The sequence below is a fragment of the Tamandua tetradactyla genome, chromosome 4 (assembly GCF_023851605.1).
Source record: "Tamandua tetradactyla isolate mTamTet1 chromosome 4, mTamTet1.pri, whole genome shotgun sequence".
Taxonomy (NCBI): domain Eukaryota; kingdom Metazoa; phylum Chordata; class Mammalia; order Pilosa; family Myrmecophagidae; genus Tamandua; species Tamandua tetradactyla.
Window position 1 is genome coordinate 56,205,937 of NC_135330.1, and position 22,598 is coordinate 56,228,534.

The window sequence follows — 22,598 nt, forward strand, 5'->3', positions numbered from 1 at the left end:
AAAAGATTTGCCTCATTGACGTATGGCACACTGAACCTAACTGTGTTTTTAATTGGATGAACGCTACTCACAAAGCCCTTAGAAGGGGCAAACTTATACTTGAAGATAAAGACACTCGTGAGTGCAATCTTAGGAAAGGTCCACAGAGTGCTCTCAATCGGACACTAACTGCAGAGTTATGGGGACCATAACTGAAAGACCACCCACACTTCTCACATCAATCGAAGGTTCTAGATTCCACATGACCACCTTCAGGTTCTGTAACTCACTAAAATGACTCACAGAAATCACTGAAAGCTGTTTTACTGATGGATAACTTACTATAGTGAAAAGATACAAGCTAAAATCAGCCAAGGGAAGTGAACCATGGGACAGAATCCAATATGGGCCCAACACGGAGCTTCAAGATTTCCACTCTCAGTGGAATCATGAGCAGTGTTAACTACTCTGTGTGACATTCTAAAATTATGTGAGACAACTGTATGCAGCATTGTCCATCGGGAAGATCACCTGAGTCTTTGTGGCTGGAGTGTTTAGTGGGGCTCTACCGCAAAGACATGGCTGACTGCCCACAAGGCTGGTCTCCCTCTCCAGCCCTTCCAGAGGTCAAGTTGATATCATGAGACACAAAGCCCTTATCATAAATTAAATTTTTAGACTATCTGGCATGGCACAAAGGTTGCAGGTAAGCAAAGACCCCTTTATTAGGTAGGACATTGTAAGGGCTTAGACATTATTTCCCAGGAATCAAGGGCAAAAGCCAGACACCTCTTTGGGCAGGGTTAATTTTTTTTATTACATATTCACCAAGCACAAGTCTTTTCTCCTTTTTATATTTCAATGGAATGATGATTCTCCAGGTGAAGTTCATGGTTTCAAGTATTCCCTGTCTAAAAGAGCATTGCTTGGGCATCTGTACTGTCTCTGTAGTCATGATCTATTTATGTATTCATTCATTGTACAATTACTTATTGAGCACTGCTTAGTGCCAAGCAGTTTTGATGGTGCTGGAGATACACCATGATAAAAAACAGCAATGCACTTTACCTTATGTAGTTTACAATCTAAGAAAAAGGGTATCAAGAGCTATTGTAGGCTTTTTTTGAGGGGGGGCATGCTTTTTGGAGAAGGCAATTAGGGATGTTTTCTCTAATGAAGTGACTTTTGAGCAGAGACTTGAATGAAATGAGAGGGAGAATCAATTGAACATCTGGAACAGGAGATTTCCAGGCTGAGGGAACAGCAAGGGCAATGGCTCTGAGTGAAGCATTCTTGATGTGTTTAAACAACATCAAGGAAGACAATGGGGCAGTGATTTCATGATCAATGTGGAAGGTGGTGTGAAAGCATGCACAGAAATTAAATCATGTAGGTCAACAGGAAATAGGGGCAACACTTTGGACTTATCAGGCAGATGGGAAGTCATTGGAGGTCATGGAGAAGGAGGTGACCTGATTTTATTTTTGTAAAAGGTCATTATGGCCGTGGCATTCAGAATACATGGCAAAAAATCAAGAGGAGAAGCAAGAAAAATAGTTAGGTATCTCTTATGACAGCCCATACAATTGATAAAATACCCTGGACTTAGATGGTGGAAGGTACAATAAGTGAAATACATTAACAGTACATATTCATGATGTATTTTGAAGGTAGAAATGACTGGGGATCAGATGGGTTAGCTATGGAGTGCAAAAGAAAGATATAAATATGATTTATTAATTTAAATTTGAAAAATGATGCAACTATATTGGAACCTAGGGGAGAGGAGATGTGCCATGGTATAAAAAAATCATTATCTGTTGTGAGACATATAAATATGATAGTGATATATCAAGGAAGGAAAGTATAAGCATACATTAATAATATGGAAATCACTTCTAAAAGAAACAGGTAGAAAAATTGAAAGTTTTTTTCTGTCAAGTTGTAGTAAATAATTTAGAGACTGAGTAGTATAAACATTGCAATTTTTCCTTATGAAACTTTAGGTATGTTCTAGTTTTCTAGCTACTAGAATGCAATATACCAGAAACAAAATAGTTTTTAAAATGGGGAATTAAGTTGCAAGTTTACAGTTCTGTGGTCATGGAAATGTCACTAAAGCAAGCCTATAAAAATGTCCAATCTAAGGCATCCAGAGAAAGAGTTTTTGGTTCAAGAAAACTCATGAAGTCCAGGGCTTTTCTCTCAGTTGGAAAGGCACATGGCGAACACGGTGATTTCTTCTAGCTTTCTCTCCAGGTTTCTTGTTTCATGAAGCCCCACCCAGGGGCGTTTTCCTTCTTCATCTCCAAAGGTCTCTGGCTGCATGAGCTCCAGTAGTTCTTGTGGCTCTGAAGCTTTTGAAAATGTTTCCTCTTTTAAAGGATTCCAGTAAACTAATCAAGACCCACCTGGAATGGGTCGAGTCACATCTCCCTCTAATCAAAGATTAATACCCACAATTAGGTGAATCACATTCCCATGAAGATAACCTAATCAAGTTTCCAACCTACAGTGCTGAATAGGTATGAAAAGAAACAGCTGCCCCCCACAAGATGGATCAGGATTAAAGCATGGCTTCTCTAGGGTGTATAATCCTTTCAAACTGTCACAAGTCACTAACAGATTTAAAAATAAATCATATGGAGTCCTGGTCAATGAAAATGGTGGAATAAGATACTCCAAATTCTGCTCTACCAAAGAATCTTTGAACAACTAGCAAAAACCAGTGGGTGGGAAAAAATCAGCAGAGCCATCTGCAGAGTTATATTCCTGAAAATTCTGGAAAATAGTTAGAGAGTTGTAGTAACAGGGAAAGCAATGAATCAAGAAAACTCAGCTTAAAACCAGTAGGAGAAGCACATAGTTGCCTTATTGACCCACCCTGACTCTTCCCCCTATGTGGTGTGAACCTGCCTTATCCTCCCATTGTGAGTCCTGGCCCTGCTATACAACAAGCAGAGTAACACTTATGCACATGTTTGAATGCCTGCATATTGACACCAATCTATCATGTGGCAGCCTAAAGGACTGTGAATCAGGAATCTCTCTGTCTTACTCTGCCAGAATTTGCTTGCAGACAGAAGCAGCTTGCGCACAATTAAAACGGTATAAGAAGCAATTGAATCAAAGCAGCCTGGGGCAAAAGGCTACCAGCTTTAAGAAATGTAATAGCACACCCAGAGGGGTTTAAAGTTTATTTTATAGGGAGTAGAGAGGGAATTCAGAGTGCTTTAAGTGGGAGAATTACTAAGGCCACAAGTGCAAGCCCTGGAAAGATGCAGGCTCAGAAAAGACAAAGAGGATGCCACACTTTCACTTCAGGCAGATCTTTTGATAGGAGGGCATAATTCTGAAGCAGAGCACTAGCCAACATAGAACCAATTTGCAAAGATTGTGAAATGTGTTCTTTTGCATTGATTGTTTGTTTGTGCTAGCTACTGGCACTCAAAGAAAATTCTGTCCTCTCCCTTGCTGGACACAAAATTATGGAAAATACAGATCAGGGATTAAATCTGAGAATTAGCACATAAAATATCTAAATGTGCAAAAGATTACAAGGCAAATGTTTCTTGAAGATGATTGTATGATGATACAGCTTTCACGATGTGACTGTGTGATTGTGAAAACCTTATGTCTGACGCTCCTTGTATCTACCTTATCAAGAGATGAGTAAAACATATGATATAAAAATAAATAACAGGGGAAACAAATGTTAAAATAAATTTAGATTAAAATGCTAGTGATCAATGAAAGGGAGGGGTAAGGGGTATAGTATGTATGAATTTTTTTCTGTTGTCTTTTTATTTCTTTTTCTGAATCGATGCAAATGTTCTAAGAAATGATCATGATGATGAATTTGCAACTATGTGATGATATTGTGAATTACTGATTATATATATAGAATGGAATGATCATAAGTTAAGAATGTTTGTTGCTATGCATTTTTTTAATTTAAAAAATTAATAAAAAATTAAAAAATAAAAATTATGTTGTGCATGTACTAAAAAAAAAGATTATAAGGCAAGCTAAAAAAAAAGAAATAGGAAATGACAGACTTTCCAAAAGAACAGTATAAAGCTTGAGAAATTATCAATGACTTTGGATAAACCAGATAAAGACTTTTAAGAAATGATATTCATTTTCTTCAAAGAGGTGAAAGAAAATATGGAAAAAGGAATAGAGGATATTAGGAAAATGATAAGTGAACAGCATGAGAGTATCAATACAAAGATAGAAATTTTAAAAAAGGAATCAAACAGAAATAGAGTTGATAACAGTGCCAGTTTGAATCTGTTACTTGGCAGAAAAGCCAGGTTGTTTAATCTTCATTCAATACTGCTGGGTGGGAACTTTCTGATTGTTTTTGTGGAGATGTGACCCACTCAATTGGGTCACAATCAATAACTTTTGATTAGATCATTTCCATGGAGATGTGTCTCTACCCATTCAAGGTAGGGCTGCTTATTGGATCCCTTTAAGAGGGAACCATTTTGGGAAAAGCTTCAGAGCCTCAAGACCCACCAGAACCAGCAGAGCCAGTAGAATGGACAAAGCCCCAGGAAAGCTGTTGAAGAGAAACCTAGCAGATCTCACTATGTGCCTTTCCTGCTGAGAGAGAAACCTGGAATGTTAACAGCCTTTTTGAACCAAGGTATCTTTCCCTGGATGCCTTAGATTGGACATTTTCATAGCTTCACCATAATTTGGACATTTTCGTGGCCTTAGAACTGTAAACTTGCAACTTGATGATTCCCCTTTTTAAAAGCCATTCCATTTCGGGTATAGTGCATTTTGACAGCTTACTAACTAGAACAATGACCAAAATAAATGAAATAAAATATTCCCAGGAGAGTTTCAACGGAAGATTATACTGGCAGAAGAAAGAACCAGTGAACTCAAAGACAAAACAATTGAAGTAGGCTAAGGAATAGAAAGAAAGAAAAACAAGAAAATGTGGACAGAGCCTAAGAGACAGGCAGGGTACCATCAAACATACAAATATATGCATTATAGAAGTCCAAGAAGGAGAAAACAGAATGAGAGGGGCAGAATGAATATTCAAATAAATATGGCAGTAAAATTCCCAAATTTAACAAAAGACATGGATATACACGTTTAAGAATCCCAACAAATTCCAAATAAGATCAACTCTAAAGAATCATTTCAAAACACATTTTATTCAAACTGAGGAATGCCAAAGACAAGGAGTGATTTCTGAAAGCTGAAAGAGAAAAATAAGACATGTATAAGGGAGATTTAATAAGATTGTGTGCCGATTTTTCATCAGAAAGCATGGAGAGGAGAAGGCATTGGGATAAAAATATTTGAAGTGCTGAAAAAAAAAAATTGCCAAGAACTCTTAAAACCAAAAAGATTGTCATTCCCAGATAAACAAAAGCCAAGAGAGTGCATAACCACTAGACTCCCCTACAAGCAATGCTGGAAGGAATTTTTCAGACTGAAAGGAAAGGATGCTAGACAGCAGCATAAAGAAATGAAGACGTCTGGTGAAGATTTCCATGTGGGCAATTATAAATGTCAATACTATTGTGTCATATTTTTTGGTATGCTACTTTTTAATTCTTACAGGTTCTAAAATGCAAATGCATAAAAGTAAGGACCAATCCATGGTTTTAGACACATGAGTTACAAAGATATAATTTATAAATAACAAGTACAACAAAAAGGTGGGGAGGGTGGATGTGCATAAGAACAGGGTTTGTGCATGCTATTGAAGTTAAGTTGGTATCTTATCAAACATGATTGTTACAGATTCAAGATGTTAAATGTAAGCCCTATGGTAACCACAAAGATAATAAATGAAAAATATATCCTGCAGGAAATCAGAAGGGATTCAAAATGGTACACTACAAAAAATAAAATAAATATGAAAGTAAGCATTAACAGAACAATTGAGAGACAAGAAATTTGAAACTTATAAAGGTCAAATAAAAAAATGGCAGAACAGAATGCTGCACCATCAGTAGTTACTTTAAATGTAAATGGATTAAACTCTCCAGTCAAAATGCAGAAATGGCAGGGTAGATAAAAAAAGCATGACCCAACTATGCACTGTTTACAAAGGATTCATCTTAAATTTAAAAACACAGAAAGCTGAATGGAAAAGGATGGAAAAAATATTTCGTGCAAATAGTAACCAAAATAGAGCTGGGGTATCTATACTAATAGGTAAAACAGACAAAGTTAAAACAGTCATAAGGGATAAAGAAGGATATTACTTACTGATAATGGAGTCAATTCCACAAGAATATGTAATAATTATAAACATATATACACCTAACAGCAGAGTCCCAAAATATATGAAGCAGATATTGACAGATTTGAAGGGAGAAATAGACAGTTCTACATTAATTGTAAGAACCTTCAAAGCACTATTTTCAGTCATAGATAAAACATCTAGACAGAAGATCAATACAAATGTGGAAGAATTGAATGGTACTTTACCCCCAAAAGACCAACAGAAATGCAGAGTACTTCACTCCACTGCAGCGGAATACACATTCTTATCTAGTGTGCATGGGTCATTCTCCAGGATAAACCACATATTATGTCACAAAACAAGTCCCAATAAATTTTAAGATATTGAAATCATATGTTGTATCTTCTCTGACCACAATGGGGTAAAGCTAGAAATTGTGTAGGGGGCAGTCCTAGCATAGACTGCCACCTGTCTCTGGGGCCCACAAATACCTCTTGTGTTCAGAAATAGGTGTGCCAGCCTGGCAGAATAAAACACAGTTCCCTAGAAGATAGTGGGACTCCTGGTACATTCCTTCCACTATTGTCCCAAGAATGTGTAAATATTGATTGGAGACAATCTGACCCTGATGGGCTTGTTTTATGACATCCAGCTCACAGTGCAATGGTATATTTGTCCCTGGCAGGGAGGGAGTAGGGTTCCTCTACTACAGCAACCCACAAACACAGGAGAGGGGTGTGGTGAATATAACAACCCCTCGGCATCAGTCACTAATTGGAATACATGGGCTATGAGGAACTGGTACCCACTAGTGAAGGTGACCTTTCTTTGTCTATTCTCATGAGAGTAAAACATCTTTCCATTGGAACCTGTGGGAGTCAAGCTTTTGCTGGTGACCCCGATACTCGTATTGAAATGGGTTGACATTCCTTTAGGCATCTCTCCCTCTGACCAACAGAAATCAATAACAAAGGGAGACTGGAAAATTCACAAATATGTGGAAGTTGAAAACACCCTCTTAAACATCCAATGTGAAAAAGAATAGAAATTAGAAAATATCTTGAGGAAAATGAAGCACAACATGCCAAAATTTATGGGATGAAGCAAAGGCAGTGCTGGGAAGGAAATTTATGGCTCTAACTATTTACAATAAAAAAGAAGGAAGATCTCAAATCAGAGACCTAACTGTACAACTGAAGGGACTAAAAAATAAAGAGCAAATGAAACAAAAGCCAGCAGAGATAAAAGAAATAGGAAATTTAAGAACTATTGAGAGGCAGTGTGATGGTGGCTCGGTGGCAGAATTCTCTCCTGCCATGCCAAAGACTTGGGTTCGATTCCCAGTGTCTCTCCAGACAAAACAAAAAGAAACAAACAAAAAAACTATTGAGGTTATCAGTGACACCAAAAGTTGTTTCTTTGAAAAGATCAATAAAATCAACAAAACATTCAGCTAAACTGACAAAATAAAGACAGGGTACACAAATTAATAAAATAAAAAATGAAAACGGGAATAACTAATGAATCAACAGAGGGAAAAAAAGATTATGAGAGGTTACTGTGAACAATTACATGCTCACATTAGATAACGTAGATGAAACGGACAAATCGTTAGAAATACACAAACTACCTACACTGACTCAAGACAAAACAGAAAATCTCAGCAGACCAAAAACAAGTAAAAAGATTGAATCAACAATTAAAGAAAGAAAACTCTCAAGGGAGAAAATTCCAGGACCAGGGAGCCTCACTGGTGAATTTTACCAAACATTCTAAGAAGAATTAACAATAATTATGCTCAAACTCTTCTAAGTAATTGAAAATGATAGAGCACTTTCCAACTCATTCTATGAGACTAATATCATCCTAATATCAAAGCTGGATAATGATGCCACAAGAAAAGAAAATTACAGACCAATAACCCCTATGAATATACATAAACAAATCCTCAACAATTTCTAGCAAACCAAATCTGATAGCACTTTGAAATAATTATATGCCATAATCACATGGGATTTAACCCAGTTATGCAAGTGTAGTTAGGAAAATCAAATGATGTAATACACCACATTAATAGAGCAAAGGAAATAAACACATGATCATCTCAATTGACACAGAAAAGGCATTATACAAGATCCTCTCATGGTAAAAACATTCAGAGAACTAAGAGTAGAAGGACGTTTCCTCAACATGGTTGTTGGATATTGAATCATATCCCTCAAAAAAGACATGTTCAGATCCCATCCTCTGGTCCTGGGATGTGAACGCATTTGTAAATAGGACCTTTGAAGGTGTTATTAGTTAAGGTCTGCCCAACATAATCAGTGTGGGCCTTAATCCAACATGGCTGAAGTCCTTATAGGTAAAGGAAATTGAGCAGGGAAAGAGAAGCCAAGAAAACCACAAGCTGGAAGTCAACAGAATTGGAAAAAGAAGAGAGAAGATTCTACAATGTATATTGCCTAATGACAGAAAAGCCAAAGACCAAGGATCACTGGCCAGTCAAAACCAACCTACGAGGAAGCGAGTTTTCTAGCTTCTAAACCCATGAACCAATAAATTCCTACTGTCAACAAAAGAGATTGTCTTGAGCAATGAGAGAAGTCTCCCAAAATCAGTTGAAGGTTTTAAAGAAAGAAATATTGATGTCAATAGTCTTAAAAATAATTTCTTGAAAACTTCATTGGAATTCACAACTTTGATCTGTCTTGCAGAATTTGGTCAATTGATGCCAATCCCCATTGCTGTATGACTAATTCCTAGAATCTCTCTCTCTCTCTCTCTCTCTCTCTCTCTCTCTCTCTCTCTCTCTCTCTCTCTCTCTCTCTCTCTCTCTCTCTCTCTCTCTCTCTCTCTCCCTCTCTCGCGTGCGATATATGCGCATATCCTGGTAGTTCTGCTTTTCAGGAGGACCCTGACTAACCCTGACAGCCTCCAAATGGGAAATAAAGAAGTGAAGCTTTCCCTATTTGCAAATTATATGATCCTATATAGAAAATCTTCAAAGTAGTAGGGTACAAGAGCAACCTGAAAAGAATCAGTAGTGTTTCTTTATCCTAGTAATGAAAAATCTGAATATTAAATATGTAAATGGAATTTAAATAGCAACTTAAAGAATCAAATATCTAGAAGTAAATTCAATCAAGGACGTGAGGACTTGTACATTGAAAACTACAAAACATAGCTGAAAGAAATAAAAGAAGATTAAAAAATAGAAGGGCATTCTGTGTTCATAGATTGGAAAATTAAATATTGATGTCATGGCTTCAGAATGTGAATTACAGAGTCAGCACAATCCCTATCAAAATCCCTTCAACAGCTTTCTTCACAGAAATTGAGAGCCAATCATCAAATTTATGAGGAAAGGTAAGGAGACCAAAATACCCAAAAACATTCTGAAGTAAAATAACAAAGTTGCAGGATTTACCCTTCCCAATTTTAGAACTTATTACAAAGCTACGGTAATTAAAAACATGGTACTGGCACAATGACAGACTTATTGAACAATGTTTTCAAATCAGGAATTCAGAAGTAAACCTTCAAATCTATGGCCATGTGGTTTTTGACAAGAGTGCCAAGTCCACTCAATGGGGAAAACATAATCTCTTCAACAAATGGTGCTGAGAGCTTTGGTTATTCATATGCAAAAGAATGAAGGTGGACCTATACCTCATACAATGTACATACAAAATTTAGCTCAAAATGATCAAAGACCTAAATATTAGAACCAGAATTGTAAAAATCCTAAAAGGAAATATTGGGAAGCATCTTCAGGACCTTGTATTAGGCAATGCTTTCTTAGACTTTACACCAAAGGCACAAGCAACAAAAGAAAGAATAGGTAAATAGAATTACATCAAAATTAAATACTTTTATGCATCAAAGTATTTCATCATGAAAGTAAAAGGACAACCTACCTTAAAAAAAAAAAAAGACAACCTACCTTAAAAGGAGAAAATATTTGGAATCCATACGCCTGATAAGGGTATAGTATACAGGTTATATAAAGAGAACATCTGCAACTCAACAACAAAAAGGCAAACAACCCAATTTAATGATGTATGAAGACATCGTGTTGAATGAACTAAGACAAACATCGTACATTCTTACTTATATGAAATAATTAGAGTATGCAAATTAATGGAGTCAGAAGCTAGAATCCAGGTTACCAAGGGCCTGGGGGTGGTGTAGGGAATGTGGAGTTAATGTTTAATTGGTACAGAGTTTCTGTTTGGTAATGTTTGGTAGTGATGGTAGCACAATCGTGAATGCTATTAACACCACTGGATTGGGTATTTGGAATTGGTTAAAATGGGAAAATTTAGGTTTTATATAGGTTAACAGAATAAGAATTCTAAAACACATAGAACTGTACAACACTAACAGTTAACACCTACTATAATCTATGGATTAACATTGATAATGTAACTATAATAATATTGTTTCACCAATTGCAGCAAGAGTACCACAGTAGTCCAAAGTGTTAGTAATAGGGACAGTTATGTGTGTGAGTGGGGGTGTATGGGAACTCTGCATTTCCTGCATGCTTTTCCTATAAATCTAAAACTTGTTTAATAAAAATATATTTTAAAATATCCACTAAAATTAAATACATCATATAGATGTAGTCAATTAATGAAATAAGTGTTTAGCATATGTGTCTCTATATTAAGAATATAATATGTAATACAGTCATATTTATATATAGCGAATATATTCAGTGGAGGAATCAGTTACAGAGAACACGTTTGAAGAAGTTTGATAGGGATAAGAGGAAGGTTGGATGGCAAACAATATGAAAAAGCCAAAGTGAGCAGCACACACTTGTCTATTTGCATTCACTACAAAGCATTAAGCTTTTAAGAGGGGATAATCAGTCCCTAATCCCCTTCTGAATATAGAACCAGTTAATAAATACACAAAAATAATCAGAGAAGTGAATTCAAAGTCTCCACTCCACCTTAACAATTGGTTAAAGCTGGATTGAAAAATGTGAATTAGACATAATTAGGTCCCTCTTAACATCCCCACTCATGCTAAACCTTGAGTAAACCCAACCATTGTTATCTCTATCAAGTTCCAATGGAGGAAACAGAGAGATGGGACGTTAGACCTGCCTTTAGAAGGTAAGTTTAGGTCCTGACTCTGGCTTGCTTACCATTTGAATCCTGGAGCAGAACCAAACACACTTATTCTACAGGCAGCAGATAAGAAAACAGAAAAAAATCAGAAAAAATGTGGAAAGACATGCATGACCATTTCCTTCTCCTTGTCTTAACTGTGTCAGTAAAATATCAAAAGGAAGGTTGGGACTTACTCCTAAGAAAAGGAAAGAGCAAATGCAATACTCTCTTAAAGAAATTCCAAGGAAATTAGATCCAAAAGAAGTCAAGATCATGAGAACATCTGAGAATTTGATCCTAAAAGATTTTAAAAGAAATGGGATTCAGTATGTGCTTAAAAGCGTTGTTCAGAGAGACAAACAGAAGCTTTTCTTCCTTGAGTTTGGAAAAAGGATTGACACATGAAAAATGCATTGTGATGAAGCCTTGTTAGAACTTACTTTGAGATGTTCCCAGATTTAGCTCCAGCAAAGGCAAAGTAATTGTGTGTTGGATAGTGTGGTAGGTTCAGTGGGGCTGAAAGAGAAAGGTTTCAGAGAGAGATTGTAAAGGATGAAAATCAACTAATTTTCTCATTGGATAAAAATGACAGTGACATTTTCAGAAAAAAAATTTGGATTGTAGAACAAAATGAAAATAAAATACACATTTAGGAAACCATTTAACTTTCCCTTTGGTAAAAAGTATGCCTGTGTGTACATATTCTGTATCTGATTCCCCCACATCCCAAGCAAGACAGCTCCCATACAGAAAATCAACCCTCAAATATCTGCAGGGTTATGAATAACACACATTTCTAAAATATGTCACATGATCCTTTCCCAGCTTAGTGAAGCTCTCATGGGTTCCACGAAACACATCTCCTCAAGGAGTTAACAATCATCTTGCCACCATTTAGCAAGCCTCAGGGCTCTAAGAATCCTGAAGATGCCCTGTTTTAGTCAGCACTTAGTTCCATCAATCTGCTAGAGCTATTTGCACTTATTACTTTATGAACTGTCACATGCATGTCTTTTTAAATAAAAGAAGGAAAATCATTGCATTTAACCATGTATTATTCAAGTGCTCCTAAAAGCTTGCTTAACTAAACATTTCTAGGTTCTAACTTACCTCAAAAAAAAAAAAAGCTCTGAAATGTATTTTTTTTAATCCAGGATACATGGACTATCTTTGATGTTTGGCTTTGGTTTATTACATGATGAGTTGATATGTGTTATTCCAGTATATTAACTAAATTATGGTGTTAATTGATTAAATAGGTGAAGGAAAATGTGTCAATGAATCTGCACAACAAGAATTTACACAATAAGCGATCAAGGTAAAGGAGCATTTGAAACAGTGTAGAAGTAGGGAAGTTTTAAAAGAAAAGGAGAATGTTGAGAAAAGCTAAATGAGAGTAGACCTGCATTGTCAATGAGAAAGAAGACTGAGAAAGCTAGCAGTAAATTGTGTAAGATAGCAGTTAATAACATTTGTGTGAATTGTGGACCCCTTTTTAAGGGGTTTCTTTAAGAATGATAAACATAATTGAAAATTTTGCACATAAGATCACAGCTCCCATTTAGTAGGGCTTTATCTAGGACACTGCATTTTAAAGACTGAGCATGAGCCAACTTATGTGGGAAACGTAGCAGTATTTTAAAAGGCATAGTCAAGGAGGCAGAAATTAAGCTGTGATTTTTTTTTTAATCTGTTGATATACATTCCTCTAAATCCAAGGGTAGAAGGCAGTAAAAAAAATACATAGTCTCACTCCCCTCAAGAAAAAAATGAACGTGAACATGATGCTTCTGGACAAGTGCCTGCAGGGCTAGACGGGTTTCCCACTATGTCTAGGAATTGAACAAGTTATTTGAAAGGGCTGCCAAACCCATTCCCATTTTCTAGACTTTCTCCCCTGCTGCACAGAAGTTCCCTGAGGTAACAAGACTCTGGAAACACAAGCTCAGCAGAAAGATTTCGCATGTATTCACATAGACAACTTCAGCAATTTGGAATTAGTCTGGTGATTGCCTAAAACATTGTCACTGTTAACTGTTACCTTCCTAATATTTCTACCTTTAGGTAAATGTCAATATATACCAACAATGGCTTGTTTGGGGACTGAAGGATAATAATGTGTGAATAGGTGATCACAAGGAAACAATAATCTTTCACTGAAATAACAGCTATAAATTTAAGAGCCTTTTATGGTCCTAAATACTAAGTACTTATATTATCTCTTTTTTCTTAGTTACCCAACATGTAGTGTCTAGTAGAAATCGTATACAAATTGTAAAGTTGCTCCTGAGTAAATTTATGTGCATCTTTTAAGAATATCACACTTTGACTTTTATAGCACACTGTAGAGTGTCGAGTTATAGGCAGTCTGTTTAGAAAGCCAGTCGTCAAGGAAACTGCATCTTTATCCAATAAAAAGCAGTGGGATCTTCCACAAACATCTTGGGGAGGAAATATTTAAGACGTTACTGGTTGTCCCACCCCAAATATTTCCTTTTAATCTATAGATGGTGATATTAGTGTCTTCATTAATGTAACTTTATAAAGTAGTTTAAAATGTTTTTCCCCTTTTATTCATCCAAGACAAATGTGGTATGGTTGCAGGCATGAATACTCACTGTAGTTCATGGATTTTCTCAAAACAGCCTTAGAATATGTTAGAAAAAGTTCACCAGAAAGAAATAAACAAAATGATCTAAATCTTTTCTCCTGCATGGCAAGCATTATGATTATTTGGTTTCCTAACAATCAAAATATAAAGCTGCTTCATGCTAATACCCTGCTCCCCTTCTTCTTGATTAGCTCACGTATTCCTGACATGTACAGAGACAAGGGAACGGAGGCAACATGGAGGGGAACAACTCTAGTGTGAACTTGGATTCAAGCTCCTGAGTAAGCATTTATTAGCAATCCCTTACACTTCTCTTTTCTCATCTGTAAAAGGAAAATAAGGAACATGTCCTCCAAAAAATTGTAAGACTCCAGCAAGACAGTTTAACAGGAAAGTGTTTTGAAAATCATAGCAGACAGAAGACAATCATGATGGGAGGTAGGTGGGAAGCAGCTGGGTCTAGCGGTTAAGAGAGTGGTTGCAGGAACCAGATAAATTTGCGATAAAACCTCAGATCATCCACTTCTTGACTATGTAAGCTAAGCCACGTTTCTCAATGCCTCAATCATCTCATATGTAAAATGAGCATAATCATTTGTCCGTGTACTTTATATAGGAGTCTTGTGATGCTTTACTGAGATAACATGTGCAAAGCCAGTTGCATGCCTATGGTATCATTACTACTAGGAAACTGAAGAATCCATTACTTCTTAAGTCCAAACAGGTGAAATTAGTTTCTGTGCTAACTAATCTGGAAAGAGCAATGATGCATGTTGTTTGTGAGTGACAATGAAAATGAGTAGGTTAATTCTGAGAGTGCTCATTGAGGAAAAGTTTTAATCTAAGGAGTAGATGTCATAAAAGGTGAGAGGATTCTTCAAACAGCCACTAAAGCCATGAAGGAAAGTGTGGTTTTCCAGTAATTTTGGTGGTGTGAAAAAGATTATTTGCTTTCTCTTCTCAACAATAGCTGCAACATGAAGGGACTGCTGATAGTTAAATATGAATTTTAAAAAATAACTTCTATAATACATTACAATATAAAATATTGTATACTTTTTCTTGCCATCATCACACAATTTTAAGTCTTCATCACTTTATTCCAGGATTATTGCATTATCTCCTTCTGTACTCTCCCTACCAATTGATTCCTCACGCGGTCATATTAGTCTTACTAAAATGAAATTAGTAGGTAAGGGGAGGTTTTTTCATGTGTAATTTTACTGTCCAGATGCACTACAATCATAGCTAGACCTGCCTTGGTAACCTGTCTCCTGCTTTCTTCTGCTGCTTCATCCAGGTTACCCCAAACTGCAATTAGCATTCCTTGACACTCATTCCTTTTTCTTCATTTATCCTAGTGCCACCCTATCTTTAGAGACTCTGCTCATATTCAATACCTTTATTAAATGATACCTTGACCATTCCAGTCCCCTGATTATCTCTCCATCTTCTAACTTCCCACAGCATTTATTGTATCCTATTCATTGAGCATTTGATCACATATTTTCTTTTTTAATGTTTTTTTCCTAATCCCTCCAACTGAAGACCAGAACGATTTATTTAAAAGAAATCCTGGCAGCTAGCAAAATTCTGACACATAATATACATTAGAAATGTATTTGTAGCTACACACAAGCTTTAAAAAACATGGACTTTGCATTGTTTACATTCCATCAATAATACAATTTCAAATAAATAGAATTCTCTCTTTGCCCACGCTAAACTTAACTGAAGTATTCTAAATTGCTGTCTGAAAACAAACACTTTGCACTCAGACTCATCTATCAACTCTTATTTGTGAGTAACTAAATGAGAGAATGGTCAGACATTTCTAAAATGTTGGTACATATCTTACTTTCTCTAGCACAAGGCCAATTCTGTTGACCTAAAATTCTCAGCTGTGAAACTCCTCTCTTTGCCCTTCAACTCAAGTTTTCCATGAATGAAATGTTATTTCCCATACATTTTACCTGAGAATAAAATAGCAGCATATTAGAAGGAAGACAATGAGGGAGTATTTTTATTGGTGAGCTCAAAAGCAAAGTAAGGTCTTTTATAAAAACATGGCTTACAATAACAGTGCAGAATTAGAAATTCTTAGATCCTAAGGTTAGTCTTATTTGATCAGTATTATTTTCCATTTCTTCACATATAAATTGGTTGTAACCATGATCTTAAATAATATTTCACTTCTCAGCTTTACCGCCTTGTACTAGGTGAATTCCAGAGGGAATTATTATGAGACTTTCTTGTACCCTGTAGAACATTAGATTTATAATGAACACATTCAGTTCTAAACTGTTCTCTGTGACTTCTGACACAATAGAAAGATATGGGCCTGCAAAGAGCTCTGAGTCTAAAATGGACACATGTTAAATGAAATTAAATAATATGTTGGGTTAAAGAGGGAAAAGAAATCAACTCTCCCAATGTCAATTCCACGCAGTGTTTGCAGATAACTTGCAGTCTATAGAACATGGTAATTCTATTTTTATCCTCAAAACAACCTTGTGAGGTAAGCCTCTGCTCTACCCTCATCCTTCTCCTCCCATTTGTCTTTAAACGATTGAGGAAAATTGAAGTACAGAGAGGTTTGGTGATTTTTTTTCAGAATCACAGTATTCTTAAGTAGCTGATGCAGGACTCTATCTCATGCACAGTGACCAATACTCTTTCCATAAGTCAAGTGCTTTTCAAGACAATGCTATAAAATCAGATGGCCTGAAAAAAATTTGAAACTTTACCCTTCAAATATGGTCCCCTTCGGTTCTGCTGTACTGCCCCCAAGAGTTTACTGTTTAAAACAAGCTGATTTATATGTGAAGGGGAGATGTGGTTCTCTAGTGCTCCCATCCTGAAATTCCCAGAAGTGAGGAAAAAAAAAAAAGCACCTTCATATGAATTCAAGAAAATATGTCATGTTCAAGCCTAGAAATTTCTAGAAGTTTTATACAAGATCATAATTTTAGAGCAGAAAGCATAGCATTAAATGAGGGCAAAACTAGTATGTTGGAAATGAGAAGCATCTTTCTACTCTAGCCCCCAGACAGAGAAGAGAGTCCCTACCCCCTCCTTTGATTTTCCTTTCTTATGCTGGCAGAGCAGTAGCAACACAAAAGGTTGCTGGGAACCATCAGTGCCCAAATAAAGAAAACTGTTCATTCATAAGGAGGGTGGGGGGGGGCACTTGAAAAGTACTTAGCCTTCAGGGACTTTATAAAACTAAGTCAGCCATCGAAAGGTTTTGTCGATGCTTTTTAGTAGCACTAAGAATTAAGTTACTGGATTTTGTTTCTGGATGAAATTGATTTTCACTACTGCTGAAACTTAGAAGCTCATCATTTTATGAAAATGATATTCCTAAGAAATCCCTCTGAAACAGAAAAATGGAACTTGACAAATCAGCATGACAATGGAATGGTAGTATATTAAGAAAGGATATGAACTTTCTTTCTCCAGCTTGCTAACCCCTTGAGCCACTGTGTTCACTGCAGCATGAACCTAGTTGTGGCCACGGAAGGCAAACAATTACAGTTGTCCTGCAAACACCTTTCAGGTACTAATTTGTTTAGCCTTACCAGGTAACAGAATAGACCTAGTAAATAGCAGATCCAGGATTCAAATCCAGGCAATTTTTCTCCAAAGACCATGCTCTCTAACTCTATTTCTCTCCAGTCATCAGCTAGACCTTTATAGCAAACACCCACTTCTCTCTCTGAAATTGTAGGAGGTTAAGGGAAATGGGGGTAAAAATTGAAGGCTTAGTGATAACAATCTCCCCTGGATAATTTCAGCCTATTTCAGCTGTACACACTAAACTACGGAAAAGCATTGAGGAATCAAACTGATAACCTGGAAAACCATTTAAGATTAGGAAATGTCAAGTAAGTTAGACTTGCTGAAGGCATGGAGATGAAAGCACATGGGATTCTGCCCTACCCCCCCACACACACTTTTCTTTAAAAAAAAAAATTAGAAAATGAAAGAAATGGGAAGATGGTGATTTTCAATTTTCTATAGAAAAATCATCCTCTTGCTCTTTATCTAGCAAGGCCAATCAATTCATATGCTCTGCATTGTACATGCAAAAGTTCCAGTTCGTATTAAAAGGAAATAAATAACAAGAAACTCTGAGACATCAGCTAGTATTTTGTTAAGATATTTGCAGCACAAGTATATCAGAGTCACTAATTCATATTTCACTATGCTATGAACCTGAAAATTCTCATTAAAAATGGCATTTCCTGAAGTGCCAACAGGATATATTGACTGTCAAAATGGAACTGCTGATTGTCCACTGAAGCCCAGGAAAAGTATTTATTATACTGTAACGGTCTTTTTTTTTCATGGTATAATGAAAATACATTTGTCTGCAGTAGCAGCCTTGATTCTTTCCCATTATATTTGTTCATATAATCACTAATCTGCCAAATTTAATAGTTTGCTAGTCACTACAAAAATGTATTCTGAATGTAAGTTGAAATAGGGATAAATTGGTTATATATGCTTCAGGAAAAATGAACAGATATGTGTGCAAATTTCAACAAGGATTTTGTGATGCTTATCCCTTTTTATAATTTGATATGAGACCTTATTATTTTTACCATAATGTGATTTAAAATAATAATAGCTAGTTCTAAATTGAGCAATCTTCAGGTGCCAAGCACTGTCCTAAGTGTTTTTATAGGTATTAACTCTTTTAATTCTCACAATAATCCTATAGAGTAGATATTATTATTATTACCGTTTTATAGACACAAACTATAGGTCACCCAGTGAGTGGCACATCTGAGATTCAAAAGCAGGCAGTCCGACTCTGCTCCAGGTTTCTCACCCTCAGCACTATTGACATTTTGGACCAGATAATCCTTTTACTGTGGGGGCTTCCTGTGCAATGTAGGATATTTTGTAACATCCCTAGCTTCTAGACTAGATGCCATTAGCACAACAGGAGCCAGTTGCAACAATCAAAAAGTCTCCTGACTTTGCCAGATTGGGTGGGGGGGGGGGGGTAACTGTCCCTGGTTGAGAACTGGTGTTCTACAGCATGCATTGTCAAAGGGAGCAGTACCACCCCAAGAGGGCAAAATGTTGTTGGAGGTAGGGCAAAAAATGTCTACATTTTATATAAAATCTTACTTCTTGACTGATAAAGAACAGAGATACATATAGCACATAAGCAGAAATACTGACCATTTATAATATTAAAGTTCCATGGGAGGGGACTGACTAAGGAAAAATTGTCTAAAAGGGATCTTCAGGAGGGAATTTTTTTTAAAAGGTTGGGAAAAAGGGGGCTGACATTTGTGCCCTTAATTTCTGCGCTTTGCTGCACATCAACAGGCTAGATGTGCAAGTCTGAAATCTGGGATAAGCTCTTATTTTAACGGTTCCAAAATAGGATTAAGGAAATACTCTTTCTGAATTTCTCCCAGAATGGAACTATTGCCGTCATCTTCCTGAGGTCTAGCACCACTGCCTAAACCCTATGGATTGGAAACCTTGGTACTCAGAGGTTTGGGTTCAATAAAACACTTTAGACTACTTTTCAAACATTTTGGTTCAAGCAAAAATCACAAAACTATATTTGCCAAGAATAACTTTTCTTAAACTTTTAATCCTGGGTGTATTTCAAAGGAAATTCATCCATATGGTTCTCATTCATTTCCTCTTAATTCATCAAGATGGGGTTTTGTAAAAGCCAATTGAGGGCCGGCCATGGTGACTCGCAGGCAGAGTTCTCGCCTGCCATGCCAGAGACGCAGGTTCGATTCCCAGTGCCTGTCTGTGCAAAAAAAAAAAAAAGCCAGTTGAAAACCAAGAAGCCATATGCAAGTGTTTTTGTTTTTTTAAACTTGAGCCAGGAAATTGGGCTTTGCTTGTTCTAAATAGAATTTAAAACCCTATAAGTTTTTCTGTACGTGGCTAAATGTGATTTTGCTTCTTCACTGATCTTTAATTGTGGAGTCTACCTTTTTGATGTTGAATATTTTATAGTAGAAGAAGCAAGAGAATGAAAAACACATTTGCACTTCACTGAGAGATTGGCTTTAAAAATTGCACAGAAGAATAGGGAGGAGGGCAGAAAATTGTATTTTTGCATAATACGGTTCTTCTGCAATATAAGTTGCTCTTAGTAATATGATAATCGCATGTCACTTTTAGTATGTGTGGTTGTAATCACTAAGTATTTCTCTATTTGGAATAATGCTGTACATTTAGGAGACCTGCTAGGAGTCTCCTCTGCTTCTTGTCCTTCTCTCCAACAATCTTCTAGCTTTATATCACTATGTTTTCCCTTGGAACATGGTCCAACTATGTTCCCTGAGAGTGAACAGTGGATTTCATTAAGGGCTAAATATAACTACAAAAAGAAACAGAATGAAAATTAAACTTCTTTTAAAAGTACCTTATATATTAGTTGGAATAAATTACTTTGCGTTCTGAATCTAAATGTGAATTTTAAGCTTTTAGACATGTTATAAAAAACAACCAAATAGAGAAAGTCTCTCAGAACTCTCAAATTCCCAATAAAGGTTTTATGAAGAGAGAGGTATTATTTCTACACATTATAAGACATTGAAATAATTTTCCCTTTAGTATTCCCATCACTAATCTAACATTGTGGTGAAAGCATTAAAAATAAACAAAAACAGCAAATTCATAAGAATACATGTTATACACTGAAGACATTTTTAATGCAATAAAAAATAGGTGGACTGATGTCAACATAAGATTGGCATATTTGCTTCTTAGGGATGCCATTACAAAATGCCACCAACTGGGTGACTTAAAACAAGAGAAATGTATTTTCTCATAGCTCTGGAGTCTAAGTCCAAAATTGATGTGTTAGCAGAGCCAAGCTCTCTCTGAAAGTTCTAGGAGAGGACCCTTCCTTGCCTTTTCTAACTTCTGTGGTTGCTTGAAACCTTAGCATTCTTGGCTTGTAGATGCATCACTCCCATCTCTGTCTCCATCATTGCAGGATCTTCTCCCTATGTGTATCTGTGTCTCTGTGTCCAAATTTCCCTCTTTTAAGGACACTAGTCACTGGATTAGGGTCCACTCTAATCAGGTATGATCTTACCTTAACTCAACTACATCTGCAAAGACCCTGTTTCTAAATGAGGTCACATCCACAGGTGCTGGAGGGAGGTACAGCTTCCACATATCTTTTAGGATGACACAATTCAACCCACAAAAATTGGTTTGGAGATACTTCCAAATTTTGTCCCCATATATTACTAAATCAAGAATTCAGTACTGAGATCTACTCAAAATCTATGGTATCAAAGTATCTATGGAAGTGATTTAGGAATACGCAGTTCATAAGTTCCCCCAATTAATGTTTATGCATGCCTGGGCTTGAGAATCACTGATTTAGAATAGTGACAACAGATAATTGAGTGAAAATTTAGGATTGGATCATCAAATCAGATTTATATAAGGCAGAGATCTTACCCAGCAACAAGCTTTACTAAATAATCACAGGGATGTATACTTTCAAAAGGCTCAGATGAGCAGAGAGGGCAGCTCCTCAGGTCCCTCCTTCCCACATGGGACATGCCCCTCTAATCCAGAATAGATCAGGTCTTTAAGCGACATCCACGAGGCTTCTCAAAAAAAGGGAGCATTTCACATATGAAACTATATTCCAGAGAGCTGAAGAGGCTATGACATCTCTAAGAGCCAGGTCTCATAGATCCCAAGTTTTACTTACTCTCAGTAATCCTTAAATTAGGAACATTATTTGAAGGACATTTCAAAGGTGAGGTCTCTTTCTCCTAGCAAATATCAATATTCTATATACTGAGAGTCCAAATGAAAAGGAAACCTGACTCTGATTTCTCAGGAGTGTACCCTGGTAAAAGGAGTGAGTAGATCAGCCAGCTGCTTTTATTCCCTTTTCCCAGAAAAAAGGTAGTGACTATTCTTGAGCCCTTTGAAATCAGGCTTTAGTAATTCAGGGAAATGGGATCAGAGCCACAGAAACCATAGAATAGGATCACTCTACAGTAGGTGCTTTCTCAGGCTCTTAGGATTAGGCAGACAATCTTTTCTATCTTGGTTGCCATCACCCACACTCATCCAAAGTTTGGTGGAACTAAAATTTATGACATGACTGTGCTCTTCTTCTGACACTATTTCTAACACTTAGTTATGTATTAATTTTTCTCACTCAAAGACTAATTGGTTCTGACCAATGACTGCTTCCTAGTATTTATTATATAACATCCAAATTGAAAGAAACAGAAATATACAAGAATTAAAATTATCACCATTTTAAGATTTAATTATAAAAGGTAAATATCATTGTTCTTTCCAGAGTTTAATTTAATTTGAGACATGGTAAAGGACTTGGAATCTTTGTAAGATAATTAAAAATAAATAGAAACTTTAAATACTTATCTCTTGAAATGGCAGTACCCTCCCCCATTCCTTTCACCGAAATAGCTATAATTAGATTTATATAGTATAATCAAAATTTGTTATTTATAAAAAGTTTTAGGTTTCAAACTCAGAAAGATTATACATCAAACTAATTAGATTTTAAGGGTTCAAAATTGTAAGACACATTGCCTTTAAGACTAATAAATATATGCGGTGCAAGGGTAATTCATTGGCCTGCTGTGCAGAATTCAATTCCCGGTCCATGCAC

At 36.3% G+C, this 22,598-nt stretch overlaps 1 long non-coding RNA gene across 1 annotated transcript in view; it reads left to right on the top strand.

The window, feature by feature from the left end:
• Positions 1-285: 285 nt before the first annotated feature.
• LOC143678973 (uncharacterized) overlaps positions 286-22,598 on the top strand; it is a 48,344-nt gene continuing 26,031 nt past the window's right edge. The window contains exons 1-2 of the long non-coding RNA XR_013173507.1: positions 286-685; positions 14,128-14,217. This is a non-coding gene — a long non-coding RNA (uncharacterized LOC143678973). The remainder of the gene's footprint in view (positions 686-14,127; positions 14,218-22,598) is intronic.